The sequence below is a fragment of the Zeugodacus cucurbitae genome, chromosome 5 (assembly GCF_028554725.1).
Source record: "Zeugodacus cucurbitae isolate PBARC_wt_2022May chromosome 5, idZeuCucr1.2, whole genome shotgun sequence".
NCBI lineage: Eukaryota > Metazoa > Arthropoda > Insecta > Diptera > Tephritidae > Zeugodacus > Zeugodacus cucurbitae.
Genome location: NC_071670.1, coordinates 13,664,197 through 13,675,567, shown reverse-complemented (window position 1 = coordinate 13,675,567; position 11,371 = coordinate 13,664,197). Strand labels below are relative to the sequence as shown.

Below are 11,371 nucleotides of genomic sequence, written 5' to 3'. Positions count from 1 at the left end.
ATTAGAGTACACTGCATCCACATCTTACTATATAATATCAAGTAGGCACTCCACCATCCGTCCGAGCTTGTGTTTTTTTGACCACAATGGCATCCAGATTGCAGATTCACATCTCACTCTTTGATCAGATCTAAATCTGTGACGATACGAACGTAATACAATTCCGAGTATACCATTCCGACTCTTTTGAACTTCAAGATTCATAGAAGGAAATACTTAAAACTTGAGTACGAGAGATAGAGCTCGCTTAAGGCTTTATGCGCTTTACATGATTCCTTTAGCTGTCTAACTAAATGTAATTTAATTGGAGAAAGAGTGAGACAACATCTCAATATGTCGAGTGACCCGCTGAGATCCCTGAAATACCATCCAAATCGAGTTTATGTCAAATTCTAGTGTTGGAGTTGATGTTTCTACTTAAACAGTACAATCAAGTGGTATCCAGCGATTTATAAAAGCTAATATCTAATATTAAAACAATTGACAGATATTATTTCTGAGGATAATATGGTTGAGAATTCGCTCACATAGTGAAAAAGAGATATTTGTTTATTTAACTAATTTGTAAATGGTACTCTCTCTAACGGTAAAATCCAAGTCCGTTTTGATTATGTAGACCCGGCATTCGCTGAAAAAGTTAGTATAAGCTCATAGTCAAAGAGTCAAAGCATATATTCATGAACTCAAATGTACATCCTTTAATTTCTGAATCATAACTTGAGCAGCTATTCTCTGCTGGTCCACGAAAAACAGCTGTTAAACAAACTAACATGCCACTGTTAACGAAAAATGTTATCAACAGCAGTAAACAGCGGCCGAAAATCGCCGAATGTAAACACTGTTAACAGTTTGCAGACACTCTGTTAATGCGCAAATGCCACCTGTTAAACTTGAAATGTTACAAAGGATATGTTTAAAAGCAACAAATGCTATTCGAGATTTACAAGGGCACAAACACAAACAAGATTGTGGTAGATACAAATGTACATATCACTGGCTAATCTCTTATCAATTATCAAAGCGCTAAAATGTGCTTGTCTCTAACATATGAGCTAGTTAATAAAGTGATTCACTTAATTAACAAATTAATTAGTTTGATTAGAGACGTAGAAGCACGTGCCGGTAAATAGCATAATTATGTACTGTTATATTTCATGTGTATAGAAACTGAGAATACTATAACAACTCTGCCGAGTATTCTCAGTTTCTACTCACATATGCGTATGTTTGTATATGAAGACAAAATTAACCAAATTGTACCAAATGTGGTTGAAAGCATACAAAAACAGATGAATAAATATGTAAGTATAGCCACTTCAGTTGAAAAGAAATAGTCAATCTGGTACGTGATGCTAGTGGCATTATGTAGTTGTTGCGGTTTCTTGTCTCGCAATAATTCGACGAAAATAGAACAAGTTATTTAAGGTAAACCAGCAGATAGATAAGGCTTGAGGGAATTTAAGAGAATTTCGTTTGACTTAGTAATAAGATCCTTTATGATATTTCAGCTGACGAATTCTACAGTATTGTGCACCGAAATGGGGAAATCTAAATTTTAACTAACGGAACATCGATTTCACTAATAGTAATTTGTTTGCCCCGGGACATTTATAAAACTTCTCAAATGTAAAAAAATGCTTTCTATATAAAGAGAACCAGTCCATAAGTTTGTAACTAATTCTACTGTATATGCTCCCAAAAATACCACTTCCATATATAACACAGTAAAATTGAAACACAAAACCGTTTATGATGTCCGAATACGAGAATGTAGAAAGAAAATTATGGATAATATCCAGTATTCGATGAACCCATTTTGGGTATAACGTGAGATATGATCTATGCGAGCAACCATCTTTTCAGGCTAAAAAACCAGCTGTTATGTGGACTATGGAATTTATTTTGATTGAATGCAAACTCTACAACTCTGAGGAGTTTTCACTGTGACCCTAGCTAGTTTATGTATGGTCACAGATTGTATCATGAAGACCAAATGGAGACTTACCTGCTAATTCTTACTCTAAGATGACTACGACGGTTTGGTAGGTTCGAAACAGGTCTTTTACACCAAATGTTGCCATCAACCAAAGTATGAAGAACAAACCTACCAAAAAATTTTTCCCATCCAACACTTTGATTTTTTAGCGTAATATCGAGTAGAACTAAATCTAATCGTATACGTGAATTTTGAACGATCAAACATAACTGAAATTGATAAGTTGTCGGTGTTTAAGCTACTCTCAAATCTTTTGTAAAATAAATCAGTGTAACGTTCACAAATGGTTTAGCCTTATTACAGTTTCTAAGATAAAAAAAAAATCAAATGACGGAGGGGTTTGATTTAATTGTTGGAAAATGAATGGTTCTCGGAGGAACACAACTGTTTTGGACACACGCTATTTTTCTCAAAAAATTACGACTAGGGTGAAATTCCTAGTTTCTGCAGGGTATGTTGTGAGAAACCATGTTGGCACTGATCACATTATAGTCTCCAAAGACGTTCATTATTATGAGAAGGTATTAGGCCTACAACTTTGCTTCCGCCGTTTTCCAATAGATGTCTCTAGGGTCAAGCACTGGTCGATTAAATCGATTAAATCGTTTTATATCGATCTTGTGAGCAGTGTGGTTTAGCGGAGACAAAACTGCGAATGATTTGTTAAGGTAAAAGTTCTACCGAACTCTTTCAGGTATCGAATTTATCAACTTTCGTAGCAGATGTATGAGAAAATGGAGCTACAACAATAGATTGTGGGTAAGAAGAGCAAACTTTGATTAAAAACGTGAAGAAGTAATTAGAGATTATGTGTTGAAGTGCATGACTCGATTAGCTGTGTCCTGTGACATACGATACGATACATATTTATGTATATAGAAGTGTATGAATGTACAAACATGAAATAAGAATGGCGTGTCCTTTACGTAGATGTTACTAAGTAGCGACTGGTGCAAAAGTTGCTAACAAATTGTTTAACTTAACTGACACTCTTCAGTAAATATTGATGAAGATGACCAAAAGACTAGAAGACCAACGAAGATGCTGCGTTTATACATTATAGGATGTTAAGTGAAAATGAATACAAATAAACAGTGAAAGATGTTTGTTGCAATCGAATTTTGCTAAACTATTTTTGTAATGGTTGCGTTAATTGGACTGCATAGACTAAATTTAATTTGCACAATTTATTTATTGAAAAGTATTTGGTGGCTGATTAAAGAACTCAAAAGAAAGAAAATTATTTTGAATATGTATTAGTATAAATACAAGTATAAGAATAAGTCTGAGTATTTGGTATTTGAAGGCTAAACTCATAGACACTATGGAAGAATATCATGAATATATGAGTTTAAATATGGATATGAATATGAGTAGGCGTATAAGTATAAATACAAGTATAAGTATAAGTCTGAGTATTTGTTGTTTGAAGGCTAAAGTCATGAAGCATAAAACAAAACACCATGAATGTATGAGTTCAAAGAAGAATATGAGTATGAGTATGGGTATAAGTATAAATATGAGTATAAATACGAGTCTGAGTATTTGGTGGTTGAAGACTAAAAATATGGAAAATAAAGAAGAATATCTCGAATGTAAACGATAGTTCAAATATGAATATGAGTAGTAAAATTAATTATAATTGAGAGTATGAGTATTTGTATTACTTACTGAATACTAACTAATTACTCATAAAGGTTAAAATGAGAAGAAGTTATATTTCAATAGCTAAGAAATTATATTCAAGAAAGAGCTTAGGTGCAATACTCTCTCATTAACCCTAATGAACCCTTCAATTAGTGGTTTTGTGTATTTTTAAAAGCGCAAAGAGGAATGTATGCAAATAACTCATAAACAAAGAGAATTCTTAAAGCGCCTTCGTTTTACAAGCATACGAGAAATCGCTGAAAGAACCAAAGGCTCTCCCAAAACTCGAATTTGAGAAGTATTTCGATGATTGGGAGAAGTGCTGGCATAAGCGCCTATTTGAAAGGCGACTACATTAATGTAGACGAATGAATTTTTTTTTTTTTTTAATAAAATTATTAAGCTCCACCGCGCTCCTCTAATCGTGCTTAGTAGAACCTGCTCACCTACTTGGCGTTTCAGCTTCTGGTGTCATAACATTTGCACATAATGGATATTAAATTTTCAAACTCAAAAGCTAAAGTGAAAATATTTTTATTTATTTGATATTATTATTATTTTTGATTAATAACAGGCAAAATTCAAAACTCAAAGCAGGTGACCGCTTTAATGTTTAGTGTCACACGCTTTCGCCTTAACAACGTTAATGGTAACTAACACCGTTTGCTTGTTATAATCTCTCTTCTTTGTAGAATTACCTTTTGTTTCTAGCTTAGTTTAGATTATTAAAAATTTATTTAGCTTCTATTCAACTTACCGGTTTGCCTCAGATATTTTATAAAACATATACACACACCTTTTCTCTACACAAAGAAAACTGTATAACAACAGTTGGTAGGATTAACTTGAATAAGCGCTGTCAAACAAAAGAATGTGCAACAAAGAGCGTTAAGCGTTAAATTTTAATTGCGATAACCTGATTAAAATTGTAAAATATAACACTGGTTAAAAATATTTAGCTTTTTTTGTCACATGAAAAATCATATCAAATTTTAAATGTACTAACGTCACTAAGCAATAATAATTGAACGAAAAAGTATTGACACGTCAAATTTTCTCTTGACATCGAAACATACATTTTCTTAAAAATTATAAAGGCGTCGCCTATTTATGATTTTCGAAATCGCACTATAACTTTTCAAGGCCCCGGATATCTACATGAGAACTCAGTGCTTATGGGTAATTTTTCACAGAAAATATCAGCAAATCTTTCAGATATTTTAATTTAATTCAGAGGAAATTGTTTTATTCTAATAGTGTTTCTCAATTCCAAAAATTATTAAAATCGCGTCATAACATCTCCGAAGTAGCTCCCGTATACCTAATTATAGGTTTTTCAAAATTACGGCGGGCTTTATACCGCATATATCAGTTAATCTGTGAAATATATTAGCATGGATATAGTGTATCTTGCTGGTGAAAATGAATAAAAACGGCTCAGGAATTATCTCAGCCCGCATATCTATATATAACGATTTTCGTTATTCTATTAAACTTTATGCCGAATTTATAGGGAAATTTGTGTGTTATCTTAATAAAATTTCTGCGACTTATATATGTATGTACGTGTTCAATGTAATTTTCCATAACAGAAAAATTTATTTCTCTGGAACCGCCTTTAGTTTCCCATATACCAAAATAATACACACATATTTTTCTAACAAGTATTTACTTCCGCAGACTAGTGTACAGCTGCCTTCACTATCGTAGACAAACAAAACATAATGATAACCTTTATAACCATTGCTCACAAGTGTATTGAATTCTTATCAAACTCTCGACGTGTTTACCAGTTTTTTACTTGCCTCAACTTGACATTGAAATATGCTGTCAGCTCAATGCGACATTTTGTCGCACACACACACACTTATCGGTTTTTAACGCCTCCTTCAGTGCATGCGCCTCAATGTATACTACACTTTGGAGTATTCAAGGTATGACATTTGTTGTTGGTTATTTTCCGCCTCGTACAATTGTTGATTCGCAGATTTCACAATTTACCGTTCGCTTGAATATGTCAAGGAAATTGAATTTTGCAAATTTTCCAATTCTACAGCTGTTGAGTTTATGCGATTTGCCATTTCTATTTTACATACATACTTACTAACAGAGCGTAGGTAGCTGTTTGCATATAATAGATTTTAAGGCTCTTTTCCTCACCCACTCGTACTTGTGCGGAACAAACAAGTAAATGTGATTTATGGTTAACCACAGCCTGTGTGAACAAGCTATTGGCAAGGTTAAGGTGATTTGGTTCAGATTAACATACTTCTTTCTTTTGATGAAATATTACACTTTGTATGAGATATAGATTAAAGGTGAAGCAGTGTGAAACATTATGTCACAATATATCCTTTACAGCGCCATTTACGTATGCAATTCGATTATGGAGTTCAAATCTAGTAAGGAAAATTATATCTGAAATAGTGGTTGTCTTCGAATTATGATATTAACTAAATCGAAATATCAGCACCATATTATACCCTGCATAGTAAAGCCTTTGGCCGCCTTTTAATGCCAGAAGGCGTTTATATTTGCTTTCACGTGATCCCAATATTGAAGATATTAAAAATACTTTACCTTACTCGACCAGAATTAGACTTGCAATCCACAGAGTGTGGGTATCCAGCGCTCTGCTATATGGAAAATCTTTAATATTTTTCTCGTTTTCTTTCTTATCATGGTTATCATGTTGACTTCTAATGTAGGGTTCATTGTGCTTGCATAAATCTGCGTATAAATCTGCGATTTATTAAAACAATTAAAAAGAAATCGTAAACAATGTCCTGTCATTTTCAGACTCCAATGGATCTTACTGTAGTGTTTGCTCATATTTAGTTCGAAATTGGCAGTTGTTCGTTTTATTGTCAGATTTTCTCGAATCGCTGTGATCTTAGCTTTTCAGCTACAGAAACTACTGATTGTTGTTGTTTAACGTTCCCTATTTGTCCACCAAACTCAGTGGTGTAGTATAAATATTTGTGGAGTAGCCAGGTTAAAATTCGTGCAAGATGCATCCAATATGCACCAAACTATATTCTTTTTCGGCTTAATTTGCTTATTTTTACGCCATTAAACACTTTCAAAGAATTCCAAACCATTTTGACGATTTATTTATATATCTTTTTTTTTAATTTTCGCTTTTATTTAATCAATTAACTTAACTTTTTATTTATTTAAAAACAACAATTTACAATCTCCAATTCTTAACAACAATAATAAATTATCATTTTTTTCAACAAATAGAATATATATAAAATCTTGTCATTACTTTAACATTACATTAAATAAATTAAAAGTACTACCATTACGTTCCTAACTCATTTATAGCATTTTTCGAACTGCATGAAAACATGTCCTAAATGTTTTGTTGATAAAGGAGAGTCTCATCCGTCAATCCACTTTCACGACACGCAACCGGGCCACATTACTGCAAAGGTGCATCCAGAAGAGCTATATACTGAATCTTCAACTCTCTGCTACACAAAGCGCCACCACTAAAAAAGAGAAAGCGAAAAATTTAGTTAATTATTTTCAAACACTTCTTTAAATGTATTTGAAATATGGATTTGAAATATTTAATATTTGAGTATGCAATAGTTACCTGGCGATATTCAAGACTCCATCAGCGGTCCAGCAGCAAGAAATAGCAGCCCTGTGTAATACATTTTGTAGTCTGCGCGTGCGATCTTTTTCGGCGACTGACATGCATCAATAGATTGCTGCTCATTTCAGAATCACGGCGCCTACGAAATAAGTATATATATAATAATAATATTAGACTTATCTCACATCAAAATTCAGTTCTTAAAACGCAGGTAGATGTATTGAAGAAGCAGATATTACTGAAGAATCAATATTTATAAGAAATATTAAATATTTACTTACTGAAACTCAACTTTTTTCTTTTGTTTCATACCGCTATAAAATTCCCTTTTTCTTCTAAGTCACCTACGTCCAAATTTGAAGTGACCTATGTGCTTATATCTCTATTATATAGATTAGATGAATTGAGATCAAGCATCGTATCATCCTATGGCTTTTCCGGCTGTACAGTTTCCTTCACTTATTTTTCCTTTTGCTGACATTTCACCGCTTCTTTTTCAGTGCCCTCCGCTACATGAGATTGTATTTGCACAATGTGAACTTGTTCCAGCTCCAGACTTTTATTCGCCAAATTTTACTCGTTACGAAGCGGAGCTGTACGCGTTTCCGCCTCTGTTTGCTCTTCTATATCGTCATCCACATTTTTAGCTAAAGTTTCACTTTGCACCAGCTTAGGTTTTCCGGTGGCAGCCGGAACAGTAGTTAGCATGTCAGTCTCCGGTTTCGACAATCGTAACTCATCGTCCACCAATTCGATGTGATCGAGGCGCTGCGAATGCGGACATCCGCTTCCATCTTTGCGTGCTGTAGTCCCTGTTACGCTGGATGCCGACGTGGCTACACCACCGTTTGTTTTGTAGCCATTAAGTTTGCCAGTCGGCACATATTTCATAGCCAGCCGCTCCAATTTGTGCTCCTCTTTTGGTTCTTCGACATGCACGAGCACCAAGGGACACATAGGACACATAAATGGCAAAGGCGTTACGGTCGTTACCCTCCATAACCGCTCGATTGCGGTATGTCCACAGCAGGACTAGGGCAGTGGTTCATGATCTGCCCGGGCGCTAGTATAAGATTTGGTGAGCGTATCGCCGAGGCAGCAATGACGTCTGTGATCACTTCAGGCTCCGTGTTGCGCTGCAGCGCGTCTTCCAGCGCAATCTAGTTTTTCGTTTGACCGCGTTGTGGCTTGAGTATGATTGTGGTGTTTAATATGTACGTTCCCGGGCGAGCTGGTGTCCGAGTCGGCGACGATATTTTTCAATTTGCCATTGTTGAACATGCAGACGTCGACAAGTTGAATGGCGCACACCTGGAAATAAAAGAGAATGGAAGTTGGTGGTTAAGTAAAATGTTTGGGACCTGTAAATCGCAGCTTAAAACTAAATTTCAAAATAGGAGAACGGATTGCTTTATAAGAATGATACAGATTTAAATTTATTCGTAAGTTCTTAGAGAAAAGCTTTTTACTGATAACCAAGCGTTTCAGATATTCACCGATATTTATGGAGACCTTGAATAGATAAGTTACTGTTCCACTGTTGAATAGATAAGTTACTGCTACACATGGTTTCAATATTCTTATGGGTTTAATGAAATTATTAGAGAGACAATTATGAACGCATTTGCATTCAGGATGTTGCCAACTTAAAATAACATTCTATATAGGAATTTAAAAAAATATATGGAAAAAATGTTAATTTATAAAATATCATTAATTTTTATACTCTCGCAACAAATGTTGCTAAAGAGAGTATTATAGTTTTGTTCACATAACGGTTGTTTGTAACACCCAAAACTAAACGAGTTAGATATAGGGTTATAACGGGTGATTTTTTTGAGGTTAGGATTTTCATGCATTAGTATTTGACAGATCACGTGGGATTTCAGACATGGTGTCAAAGAGAAAGATGCTCAGTATGCTTTGACATTTCATCATGAATAGACTTACTAACGAGCAACGCTTGCAAATCATTGAATTTTATTACCAAAATCAGTGTTCGGTTCGAAATGTGTTTCGCGCTTTACGTCCGATTTATGGTCTACATAATCGACCAAGTGAGCAAACAATTAATGCGATTGTGACCAAGTTTCGCACTCAGTTTACTTTATTGGACATTAAACCAACCACACGAATGCGTACAGTGCGTACAGAAGAGAATATTGCGTCTGTTTCTGAGAGTGTGGCTGAAGACCGTGAAATGTCGATTCGTCGCCGTTCGCAGCAATTGGGTTTGTGTTATTCGACCACATGGAAGATTTTACGCAAAGATCTTGGTGTAAAACCGTATAAAATACAGCTCGTGCAAGAACTGAAGCCGAACGATCTGCCACAACGTCGAATTTTCAGTGAATGGGCCCTAGAAAAGTTGGCAGAAAATCCGCTTTTTTATCGACAAATTTTGTTCAGCGATGAGGCTCATTTCTGGTTGAATGGCTACGTAAATAAGCAAAATTGCCGCATTTGGGGTGAAGAGCAACCAGAAGCCGTTCAAGAACTGCCCATGCATCCCGAAAAATGCACTGTTTGGTGTGGTTTGTACGCTGGTGGAATCATTGGACCGTATTTTTTCAAAGATGCTGTTGGACGCAACGTTACGGTGAATGGCGATCGCTATCGTTCGATGCTAACAAACTTTTTGTTGCCAAAAATGGAAGAACTGAACTTGGTTGACATGTGGTTTCAACAAGATGGCGCTACATGCCACACAGCTCGCGATTCTATGGCCATTTTGAGGGAAAACTTCGGAGAACAATTCATCTCAAGAAATGGACCCGTAAGTTGGCCACCAAGATCATGCGATTTAACGCCTTTAGACTATTTTTTGTGGGGCTACGTCAAGTCTAAAGTCTACAGAAATAAGCCAGCAACTATTCCAGCTTTGGAAGACAACATTTCCGAAGAAATTCGGGCTATTCCGGCCGAAATGCTCGAAAAAGTTGCCCAAAATTGGACTTTCCGAATGGACCACCTAAGACGCAGCCGCGGTCAACATTTAAATGAAATTATCTTCAAAAAGTAAATGTCATGAACCAATCTAACGTTTCAAATAAAGAACCGATGAGATGTTGCAAATTTTATGCGTTTTTTTTTTAAAAAAGTTATCAAGCTCTTAAAAAATCACCCTTTATATACCAAAGTGATCAGGGTGAAGAGTGGAGTTCAAATCCGAATGTCTGTCTGTCCGTCCGTCCGTCCGTCTGTGCAAGCTGTAACTTGAGTCTTGATGAAACTTGGCACACTTATTTCTTGCCACCATAGGAAGTTTGCTTTCGAAAATAAGCAAAATCGGACCACTGCCACGCCCACAAAATGGCGAAAACCGAAAACACATAAAGTGCCATAACTAAGCCATAAATAAAGATATGGAAATAAAATTTGGTATGCAGGATCGCACTGTGAAGGGGTATATTTGGATGTAATTTTTTTGGGGAAGTGGGCGTGGCCCCGCCCCCTACTAAGTTTTTTGTACATATCTCGCAAACCAATAGAGCTATATAAACCAAACTTTCTGCCGTATTTTTTTTAGCCACTTCCTAATGCAGTCCAAAAATGAAAGAAATCGGATCATAACCACGCCCATCTCCCATACAAAAGTTAGGTTGAAAATTACCAAAAGTGGGTTAACTCATTAACGAAAAACTCCAGAAACACTAAATTTCACATAAGAAATGGCAGATGGAATCTGCACTCAGATTTTTTTACAAAATGGAAAATGGGCGTGGCGTCGCCCGCTTATGGGTCAAAAACCATATCTCAGGAACTACTTTACCGATTTCAATGAAACTTGGTTTGTAATAGTTTCCTTACATCCCAATGATATGTTGTGAAAATTGGCCAAATCGCTTCACAACCACGCCTACTTCCTATATACCAGAACTTTGAAGACAATCTGAATCGTTTACTTTACAATATATAAAGTAAGCACTAGTGAAGATATCGGCGCAAAACTTTGCACAAATACTGTATTTATAGTGTGGCAGCCCCATTCTAAAAATCACCGAAATCGGACCATAGGTTGTCAAGGCCTCATATATCGAACATGAGGACCTCGGTACTTCTAACCTAATATTATAGTTTCCAACTTTCAATGGACTTTATACAATATATATGACAAATAT

At 35.5% G+C, this 11,371-nt stretch overlaps 1 long non-coding RNA gene and 1 pseudogene across 1 annotated transcript; both read right to left on the bottom strand.

Moving 5' to 3' along the window:
• Window positions 1-6,791: 6,791 nt before the first annotated feature.
• Window positions 6,792-7,719, bottom strand: LOC128922088 (uncharacterized). Its single transcript, XR_008471359.1, has 3 exons — window positions 7,532-7,719; window positions 7,248-7,389; window positions 6,792-7,140 (listed from the first exon to the last, which is right to left on the bottom strand). It is a non-coding gene; the product is annotated as an uncharacterized LOC128922088 (long non-coding RNA).
• Window positions 7,720-7,763: 44 nt separating this feature from the next.
• Window positions 7,764-11,371, bottom strand: part of LOC128919755 (arrestin homolog) — a 90,918-nt pseudogene continuing 87,310 nt past the window's right edge.